The following is a 12,090-nucleotide window of genomic DNA, read 5'->3' on the forward strand; positions in this document are numbered from 1 at the left end:
CTAGTTTGTCTTCAAAGAGAGTATTCAAGTATCATCTTCATCTTTATGTTCTTAACACTTTAAGAGACAAAAAACTAGAGAGAATATGGAGATATGTAGCACAAAATTTCGTGGCTTTTAGCTAGTAAAAGAAGAAATACATGTAAGCCTTTTAATCATCTTAATCCAAGTCCTTACCCATTGAGTCTTGATGCTTTAATACACCATGCATCTAGCAACAAAATGCTACAAGTGTAAGAACATGGCTTTATGATTAAATAAATGCAAACATGTATTCTTTTCCCTTTATTGTCTCCTTGAATATTTTATAAAAAGAAGAAGCTAGTTATTCTATAAAAACTCTTCTAATTTTTATAACTTATAAAACATATAAATCCATATAAGACAAAAAACCTCTTTTGGTCCAAAAAGATGTACATGACATAATAAACAATACCTTATGATATATTATGATATATTTTGATACTTAACATTGAAAATTAATATTTCCAAGAAATAAATAATTTCCAATTAATTACAAGATATATATTTATTTATCAAGAATCAAATTCTTATAAATAATATATTTTCATCAAGTTGTTGTTAGTGTGACCCTATAGGATCATATGTTATTAGCAATATCATTATATAATGACTCTTGGGCATATAAAATCTTTCATGAAGCATATGGGACTCGAGTAATATCAACTATCTCTTCATCCGTACTTGGGCTTTGAGTCTTACTCAATTTGGCATTGCTTTCAATAGGTAGCTTTCATTTCTTGGAATTTTCCATACTTAACCGTTTTAGTACTTTGTCCAAGTATGTACTTTGACTAAGTCCAATTAGTTTGTTCTTTCTATCTCTTAAAATTCTTATCCTGAGAATATAGGCAGCCTTTCCTGGATCCTTCATAGAGAAACACTTTCCAATCCAAGATTTCACTTCTTGCAAGGTTGGAATGTTGTTTCCTATGAATAGTATGTCATCAACATACAATACTAGAAAAGTTAATTTAGTCCCACTAGCTTTGACATACACACAAGACTCATCCACACTTCTAGAAAAACCAAATTCTTTGACTTTTTCATGAAAGCAAAGATTCCAGCTGCGAGATGCTTGTTTCAATCCATATATGGATTTCTCAAGATTACACACTCCATTGGAAAACTTTGCATCAACAAAACCCTCTGGCTAACCCATGTAAACATCTTTAGCAAACTTCCCATTAAGGAAAGCGGTTTTGACATCCATCTGCCAAATTTCATAATCATGAAAGACAGCTATGGCGAGCATTATCCTAATAGATTTTATCTTAGCCACTGGTGAGAAGGTCTCATCATAGTCAACCACTTGGGTTTGAGTAAAGCCCTTCGCCACCAGTCGTTCCTTGAAAGTGTGCACATTTCCATCCATGTTGGTCTTCTTCTTGAAGATCCATTTGCAACCAACTGTCTCTCGACCAGGTCATTGATAAACCAAATTCCAAACTTGGTTATCATACATGAAATTGATCTCGCTGTCTGTTGCCTCTTTCGATTTGGCTGCCTCAAGGCCTTCCATTGCTTTTGATGCGTCTGGAACAGCTACACCTAAATTTACCTCCTATTCTATTAGTTATTCGACCTAGGGCAGTGTACCCTTTCACAAATAGTATAACACAAAAGTCGGGTATCGAACTCAGGGAACGGTTTTAACTAATTAACCTACTTACTATCAAATTAACCTAAAATTCTAGCAAAGTTAAATGGTTTTTATCTAATTTTGCAAGTTTAGACGAACTTAAATTCTTATCAACTAATTCAATCAAATATTAAAAACACTTCTGTTAGTTCGAATCCACTTTCCCTCAATGGTTTAGCTAGTAATTATGACAATTCCAGTTGGTTACCAATTATTTTATTATTAGCAATTCAAGTTCAAATATACTAATGTTGAATTAATTCATATAGAGCTATGCATGATCACACATAATCAATTACAAGATAGGATTGGAGCTATGTAAGATTGAGTTAACAAACACAATTATGGTCATAATATGAGTTCTCCAGCACAGTCAAATTCAATACTTTAATTACTTATCTAAGAGTAGTTTGATCTTAGTTCTAATAATCTAATGTTCGCTAAATTACTAGGTAATCAAATTCATGCAGAGTAATGGTCACTAAACTACATAGAATATGAATTTAAGCAATCTAATGTCAAATTAAGCATGCTAGGTATAAACAATCAAACACAAGACATTAACCAACTAGGAAAATCTATATTAACTTAACCAAACCATGAGTTCCAGCTTCATCTAGCTAACAGAAGCAGGTAGATTCAACTACTCATAGCTAAAATCGAACACACAATTGCAACTAAATAAGACATAATGAATTGTACCAAATCAAAGTAAAGTAATAATCTTCTAATCCTTCTTCTACTACCAATGCTTGATTTCTCTCTTAATTCTCCTATGAAATTAGTATTCTGGAACTTCTAATCTCCAGCCAACCTCCAAAACCCAAAAGTACCAAAGATATATATACTTATCATGAATTTGAACACCACTGAAACATCCAAAAAATATGGTCCAAAAATTTCATTTTAAATCATTAATAAAACCATAATTATCATTCCACATATAAAAATCATAAGTCGTGTATCTCAAAAATATCATAACATCTGTCAAATATATCAGAGTATAAACACCCCAGGCTGAACAAATGATGTGTGCATTGCAAGCATCCCGGTCTCTTCCCTATGCTACCAAAAGTACCTGAAACCAAAACTGTAAGCACGAAGCTTAGTGAGTCTCTCCAAACTACCACATACCATACACATAATCACATAACTTGGGCCTTGCCCACTATATCGAGCTCCGCTGGCATCGGATCGAAATCCGGTATACATATAAACATATCAACAATGCATTATACATAAACACATAACATATACATAGCTTAGGCCCAGCCCACTACATTGGGCCCTGCCCGACATCAGATCGAAATCTGGCATCGGACCGAAGTCCGGTATACATAAATCATATCAACAAACATATAACATAACACATATCATAACATATAAACATTCCTTAGGCTTGCCCTGGCATCGGATCGAGGTTCGAAACACATAAAACATAACATATAAGCTAAACATTCCTTGGGTTTACCCCGGCATCAGACCGAAACCCGGAAGATATACACAAGCACATGCAAGAAATCACGAAGACATCAAGCATACAAACATTCCTCGGGCTTGACCCGGCATCGGAACGAAGTCCGGAAGCATATAATCTACATCGGGCTAACCCCGGCATCGGACCTAAGTCCGACATATACTAACATACATAAACGGGCCGATATTGGTGCGTTAGACCTGTTCTTACAGGAGAAGAGTCACTGCGCACTACTGAAGTCCCGCGAATAAATCTCGGGCCGCTGGCTGACAGATCCCCAAGCTGTCAATATCAAAACAAAACCCAATTAACCATTTGGGTTTCAAATGCATAATCCTAAAATCCCCACTAGGGGTAAAAGGACCATTTTACCCCTAACCTAGCTTGGTCCAAGATTAAGACCCTAATTTACACTTTGAAGGCCCAATAGACAGATAATCAACAAGGGCCCAACTATGGCCCAATTTTCTAAATTGGGCCCAAACCTCTATATGGTTTTACCTTAAGGACCAACCATTTATTCTAGTCCAAAGCTTGGCATTCCGATCATCCAATATCTCATATTCTTTGAAACCCAATTATGGCCCAATTTTCCAAATTGGGCCCAAGCCTTCCCAATGGGCCTTATCCTAAAGCCCAATCCAAATATTCTAGTCTATATGCTTGTTCTTGGATGGCCCATCAGTAGCCCAAACACCTAAGCCCAATAGAAAGGTCCAACTCAAGGCCCAAGCCAAATTAGGGTTTTCTAAACCCTGATTAGGCTTTCCAACCCAATCATATTCCAATTAATCCATTTGTTAAGTTTTTAGATTAATTAATTATTAATTAAGTTGGGCACCACCCACTACCACCTCGGGTAGTGGTGGTCAATGGCGGCTCACGGCGGTGGCCACCACCTTACGGTGGTGGTTATGATTCTAAACTAAGACCTGATCCAACATCCAAAATAGTAATCTTATCATACAAATGCACACCGCCACCCAACACGACGGCAGGTGGCGGCAGAGGGTGGCAGCCACCACCTCACGGTGGTGGTGGTGGGTTTTCTCTGGGTTTTCCGACCAAATAATACATTATACATCATAATATCCCGAATAACACACACACATGTTTTAGTTTGCAAAATGAACCCAGCCACCCACCTGGTGGCGTATGGCGGACCGGCAGCGGCCTGAGATGGCGGCAATAACGGCGTTTACGGTAGCAGTGGGACAGTCGGCGGTAGCGGCGGCGGACCGAGTTGGGACGTGGCACCGGCGAATGACGACGAACAGAAGGAAAAGAGGTAGGCAATCCCCCACCGGAAACAGCAGCAATGACACCGTAGATGGCTCCTCCATTTGACTGTTGCCCTAACGCCCCAAGGCGGCATTCATCTTCAAAGGTCGTAGGAGCGGCGATGGCGGCTGGGTTACGGTGGTTCTCAGCAGCAACAAAACACGGCATCTAGATGGTGGCCATTTATCCGACTGTCTCGCTCTCTTCCCGACGTAGAATGGATTGGCTCCAGTGGTTTCCGGCCACAATGGTGATTATGTGGTGGCAGAGGGAGGTTGGGGGTATAAGGTGGCGGCGCCGGAGGGAGGGACGCATAAGGGTGGCGGCTGCACATTTTTAGAGTTAGGGTTACATGGGGTGCGTCCATCCGACGGGTATGGAGGGTATCGGGTTGTAAATCCCGTCTCCATGCAAACTTATAATGAAATGGCAGAACCGGTCCCTCCCATTCACAATCTCTTCAAACATAGTCCATAATTTACCATTTCTACCCTGCCTTCTGAAATTCCTATCAAATCAAGTCCGAAATTTACCTAAAATCCCTCAATTTTCAAAATCCTTTCATGATAAGTCCAATACTTACCAAACACCCCCTGTCTTCTAAAAATATTTACAAAATAAATCCCAAGATTACGCTTTAACCCCCGAATTATCCAGGTTATAACATTTGGCTCCCCAAAACCAACACCCCACTAAATATTATGGATTTTTGGGCTACTATTCATTCATCAATATTATCTATTTATTTATTTAATAAACAGGGTGTTACAACTCTCCCCCACTTAAATTAGATTTCATCCTTGAAATCATTCCCTACCATCCCTTATACTCCCGACAACTTGAACGACATAGCCACAATCCTGAGCATAACCTAGCCTTTCCAAGGCAACCAAAACCATCCCTCGCAGGGTTCTAAAACCCGAAGATAAATGAATTCCTTGTATTATGATCACATAACTCAATCTGGAATCTGGATTCTTGAGATGGTTTGACTCCCTGACAGACCGCTCATACTGAATCATTATTGTTGAACCCAGTCTACTTATCTCTCAACTGACTACTCAACTTCTGATAACTCGAGGTTTCCACTAGAAAACAAAATCACAGACCCAATTATCCTTGCAGATCACTAAAACTTGGCCAAGGCTCAGATAATCCCGCTGTGAGTGACTTAGCATAACCCAAGCAATCTATTACCCATCCATACCTGAAATCCTAAAATACAATTACTGCTTGAGACATTGAAACTGTCCGAAGCACTGAACTGCCTGAAACACTGAACTGCTTGAAACAAAATGCTGCCACATGGCTGCTTCCCAAAATCCATCGGCACCTCCCTGGTTCCAGCTTATCTGGAATGCTGAAGTCCTGCCCGGTTGCTGAGCCAAAAACAAATCTCACAGTCACCCCACGCGACTTCCGAACGAAATCCTTGTCTATCAATAGTTGCCAGTAGTTATCTTGCCATTGTGGCTCTAACGACTTTCGAATCTAACTGATCGGGTCCATATGTCGAATCCCGACATCACCCAAACCCAATGCTAAAAGTTTATTGCTACATGACCAAGGGTAACCATATATCACACACGACCTTAAACGGTCCCTCGCTTCCTTGATCCCATGACTGCAGTGATGTTCCTACGGTCTTAGCACTGGCTCAAACAGGTCTAATTCATCTGGGGAAATCCGTAAACCAATCTGTGGATTTGCCACGCCCTCACTGCTGCACCCGAACTGGTGGGTACTATTGTTCCTTCCACGATCCAACACACTCCCATGCTATCTACTAACCTAGTGAATGCTACGGCTACACCCACAGACTTACAACACTCTAACACTATCTGCTAACCTTGTGAATGCTACGGATACACGCGCAGACTTACAACACTTACAACACTATCTGCTAACCTTGTGAATGCTACGGCTACACCTGCAGACTTTCAACACTTCCAACACTCTCTGCTAACCTTGTAAATGCTACGGCTACACCCGCAGACTTACAACACTTCCAACACTATCTACTAACCTTGTGAATGCTACAGCTACACCCGCTGACTTACAACACTTCCAGCACTATCTGCTAACCTTGTAAATGCTATGGCTACACCCGCAGACTTACAACACTTCCCACACTATTTGCTAACCTTGTAAATGCTACGGTTACACCCACAGACTTACAACACTTTCCACACTATCTGCTAACCTTGTGAATGCTACGGCTACCCCCACAGACTTACAACACACACTCTATCTCAATCACTGATTACTAATCCGAACACATCCAACGTCGAGCATACACACGACCTAGCATCCCTAACTGAACTCATGTCCTGACTGGAATCCCTAACCTGATTGCCTAAGGCCTGTTATCAAACATTCCGAGAACGCGATCTCATTATTGCAAAGTTTTTCAAACTTCCAACTCACACTATCCTCAATCCATATATCCGCTTGGACTGTCTTCCTTCCTGACAAGGATGCGAAACTTATCCCAGTTTCAAAACAGCTCCTGCTTCTGAATCCCTGGATGATTCTTCCCCACTTAGATTCGACTAAGTCTTCACAATACATGAAAACTGAAGAATTCCCAATACTTCTCACTTTCCAATGATCGATCCGATGACAACAAGCTCTTACCAACTAGTGCTCCATTACTAGCCAATCAGTAACGGGTTACTAGGACCACCTAATCATGTCGATGCTGGATAACCATCCTGCGGAACCCTGACTACAGACATTCCACAAACACCCCTGATCTGATCTTGACCATAACCAAGATGATACTGTACACTCCCGACTCACAATTAGGGAAACGGCCTTTCGCTACCCACTAATAATTCTCGGTATGCAATTGGCATATGACATCTCTTGGAAATATAATTGAAACATGGACAGAGGATAAAACCAGCGTTACACTTACTCATACCCTTGGAACGAAAGACTCCATCGTGTAGTTTCCCGCACGTGCTGTACTGAATCTGACCCTGCTGGTCTCTCAAAAGCTGATCCAAAATCTTGGGTCTCCTCCCGAGACCCTTCAATATAAGCAACTGATCTCGTTCCCTCTTTCCAATGTGCTCCAAGTCAATATCCCGTTCCCGTGCTATAGAAGTCATATCATTTATGGTCTCGCACCCCGAGATACTCACGATCTCCCTGCTATCATTCTGCAGTATGTCATGATACCTTACCTTCTTCATTTCTTCATCTGTTGCATACTGTAGTACCCAATAAGCTCTTTCCCGAGACTTGACAGTGATCTCTGCCATAGTATTCGTAGTCTGGAGGAGATCCAACAACTCTTGAGCCAACTATCGCGCTTCACTTGCCGAGGCAACTTCGCCCGGAATCGGGTCGAAAAGTCATCCTGTGACATAACATCAACCGCTTCATCACTAAAATCACTACCAACCTCTTCCCATCAATCATGTTCCCTGTCTTTCAGGAGGCAGCAAGCAGGTCGGACCTTGTCCCCTTCGGGACTACGGCTGGTACAAAAATATTGGCGACCTCTGCCAATCACCTGCTGCTAGCAATGGGATCCCTAGCCCCATGATAATCTGGAGCTTCACAAGCTCTGAACTCCCGAAACATCAATGCACTCGTCCCTACCATGGCTGCTATCTCAGTGCACGATGCACTCATCCTCTCATCACAAATCTCTAAAATGCCCTCCTTGATCATACCGAAGATCACAGGAGTCTGGTAAGTGATATTGTGCGTATTCTCAGATGGAATGAACTCCCTCATCTGACCATGAAGCTGCCCGGCTCCAGAGTCCGAGCCTGATCCCTCGCCGGCACCAGATCTGACATCTGGTCTACCCCGTAGCTTCACCATACTCAAGTATAATATAACAATATCAAAATACTCATCATAAATCGAGGGATCACATACACTACAAGTTCCTTGGGTTCATCTCAGCCTTCCTTGATTCGAGTATGGATCCTCCGCTTTTAGTATTACGGGCCCATACTACCTTCCACATCTATCCGTACTTTCCTCAAGAACTGCCTTGACTCCACCAAGTCCCTTCTACTGCTACTGCTCTCTGCTACTCTCATCCTAGGCTTGCCCTAGGGTAATCACCAACACACTCTCCGCCATCAGCTGCAAAAGAAGTCCGTGCTATCTCCCCCTAACTAGCTCGCGAATACCATTACATATCACTAAGACTAGATAATTATTCGAATGAGAGGTCCTACCCTACAACGGTTGGAGTCAGACAAGAGATGCGAAATAGAGCTAAACCTAACCTTCTGAAATTATTTAGTCCTCACAATATGTAATTTAACATATTCGTTTACTAGTTAGTTGAAGATAACTAGAACTCCTAAAAGCACAAAGCAAGCAGCATTCGAGCATTGAGTAAACAAAATCAAGCATCCTCTACTCAGGCTATCATATCATTGACTAATCAGTACTAACATGCAGTTCTCATAATCATATCATAACATAAACTTGTATGGCTAATTTGGGAGTACCTACTTGAGCCCGGCTGATTGCATGCACCACACCTTTTTCACTTTTCAAAGTTCTTTTTTTCTTTTAAAAATGATTTTCAAGATTCTTTTTATAGAAATGATTTTCTTTTGAAAATTTTCATACTAAGTCCTCAGTTTGAGTTCAGACACACCCGAGAGTATGCCCGAATCCCTCAAACCAAGGCTCTGATACCAACTTGAAACATCCCAAAAATATAGTCCAAAATTTTCATTTTAAATCATTAATAAAACCATAATTATCATTCCACATATAAAAATCATAAGTCGCGTATCTCAAAAATATCATAACATCTGTCAAATATATATCAGAGTATAAACATCCCAGGCTGAACAATTGGTGTGTGCACTGCAATCATCCCGAGCTCTTCCCTTTGCTACCGAAAGTACCTGAAACCAAAACTGAAAACTATAAGCACGAAGCTTAGTGAGTCTGCCCAAACTACCACATACCATACACATAATCACATAACTTGGGCCTTGCCCACTACATCGGGCCCCGCCCGACAACAGACCGAAATCCGGTATACATATAAACATATCAACAATGCATTATACATAAACACATAACATATACATAGCTTAGGCCTAGCCCACTACATTGGGCCCCGCCCGACATCGAACCGAAATCCGGCATCGGGCCCTGCCCGGCATTGGATCGAATTCCGGTATACGTATATCATATAAACAAACATATAACATAACATATATCATATCATATAAACATTCCTTGGGCTTTCCCCGACATCGGACCAAGGTCCGGAACACATAACATTTAAGCTAAACATTCATCAGGCTTACCCCGACATCGGACCGAAACCCAGAAGATATACACAAGCACATGCAAGAAATCACGAAGACATCAAGCATACAAACATTCCTCGGGCTTGCCCCAACATCGGACCGAAGTCCGGAAGCATATAATCTACATCGAGCTAACCCCGACATTGGACCTAAGTCCGGCATATACTAACATACATAAACGGACCGACATTGGTGCCTTAGACCCGTTCCTACAGGAGAAGACTCACCTCACATTGCTGAAGTCCCGCGAATAAAGCTCGGGCTGCTGGCTCACAGATCCCCAAGCTGTCAACATCAAAACAAAACCCAATTAACCATTTGGGTTTCAAATGCATAATCCTAAAATCCCCACTTGGGGTAAAAGGACCATTTTACCCCTAACCTAGCTTGGTCCAAGATTAAGGCCCAAACTTATACTCTGAAGGCCCAATAGACAGATAATCAACCAAGGCCTAACTATGGCCCAATTTTCCAAATTGGGCCCAAACCTCTATATGGTTTTACCTTAAGGCCCAACCATCTATCCTAGTCCAACGCTTGGCATTCCGATGGTCCAATATCTCATATTCTTCAAAACCCAATTATGGCCCAATTTTCCAAATTGGGCCCAAGCCTTCCCAATGGGCCTTATCCTAAAGCTCAATCCCAATATTCTAGTCCATATGCTTGTTCTTGGATGACCGATCAGTAGCCCAATCACCTAAGCCCAATAGAAAGGCCCAACTCAAGGCCTAAGCCAAATTAGGGTTTTCTAAACCCTAATTAGGGTTTCCAACCCAATCATATTCCAATTAATCCATTTGTTAAGTTTTTAGATTAATTAAATATTAATTAAGTTGGGCACCACCCACTACCACCTCGGGTAGTGGTGGTCAATGGCGGCTCACGGTGGTGGTTATCATTCTAAACTAAAACCTGATCAAACATTCAAAATAGTAATCTAATCATACAAATGCAGACCGCCACCCAACACGGCGGTTGGTGGCGGCAGCCACCACCTCACGGTGATGGTGGTGGGTTTTCTTCAGGTTTTCCAGCCAAATAATACATTATACATCATAATATCCCAAATAACACACACACATGTTTCAGTTTGCAAAATGAACCCAGCCACCCACCTGGTGGCGTACGACGGACCGGCAGCGGCCTGAGATGGCGGCAACAACGGCGTTTACGGCGGCATTAGGACAGCCGACGATAGCAGCCACGGACCGAGCTGGGACGTGGCACCGGCGAATGACGACGAACTAGAAGGAGAAGAGGTGGGCAATCCCCTACCAGAAACAGCAGCAACGACACTGTAGATGGCTCCTCAATTCGACTACTTCCCAAACGCCCCAAGGCGGTCTTCATCTTCATTAGTCATAGGAGCAGCGACGGCGGCTGGGTTGCGGTGGTTCTCAGCAGCAACAAAACACGGCAGCTAGATGGTGGCCATTTCTCCGACTGTCTCGCTCTCTTCCCGATGTAGAAAGGATTGGCTCCAGCGGTTTCCGGCCATAATGGTGACTATGCGGTGGTGGAGGGAGGTTGGGGGTATAAGGTAGTCGCGCTGGAGGGAGGGAGGCATAAGGGTGGCGACTGCACATTTTTAGGGTTAGGGTTACATGGGGTGCGTCCATCCGACGGGCATGGAGGGTATATGGTTTTAAATCTCGTCTCCTTGCAAAGTTATAATGAAAATGGCAGAACCGGTCCCTCCCATTCACAATCTCTTCAAACATAGTCCATAATTTACCATTTATACTCAGCCTTCTGAAATTCCTTTCAAATTATGTCTGAAATTTACCTAACAGCCCTCAGTTTTCAAAATCCTTTCATGATAAGTCCAATACTAACCAAACACCCCCTGTCTTCTAAAAATCTTTACAAAATAAATCCCGATATTACACTTTAAACCCCGAATAATCCAAATTATAATATTTGGCTCCCCAAAACCAACACCTCACTAAATATTATGGATTTTAAGGCTATTATTCATTCATCAATTTTATCTATTTATTTATTTAATAATCGAGATGCTACATCCACGTCGTGGATTTTGATGAATCCTTATCGGGCAAGGATTTCGACTTTCCGTGTACTCATCTTCCAGAATCGTCCATTCCACGTCGTGTAAATGATGTCCACGACGTGGCTTCAGCTGTTTTCGTGGATTTTCTTTTCTTTAATTCTCCAAGCCTCCAAAGTTCAATCTATTTTTGCTTTTAGTCCTTGTTCTTCAAGAATGCTCCTTCTAGCTGTAAAATACAATTTTAATCTTATAAGTACCATTTTTCTATGCAAATAAATAAAATATTAAGCAAAACATATTAAAATATTGCCTAAAAATATGTATAAATATGGCAATATCAAATATCCCA

This window comes from Lactuca virosa, chromosome 3 (assembly GCF_052849685.1).
Source record: "Lactuca virosa cultivar CGN04683 chromosome 3, Lactuca_virosa_CGN04683_v6, whole genome shotgun sequence".
Lineage (NCBI taxonomy): Eukaryota > Viridiplantae > Streptophyta > Magnoliopsida > Asterales > Asteraceae > Lactuca > Lactuca virosa.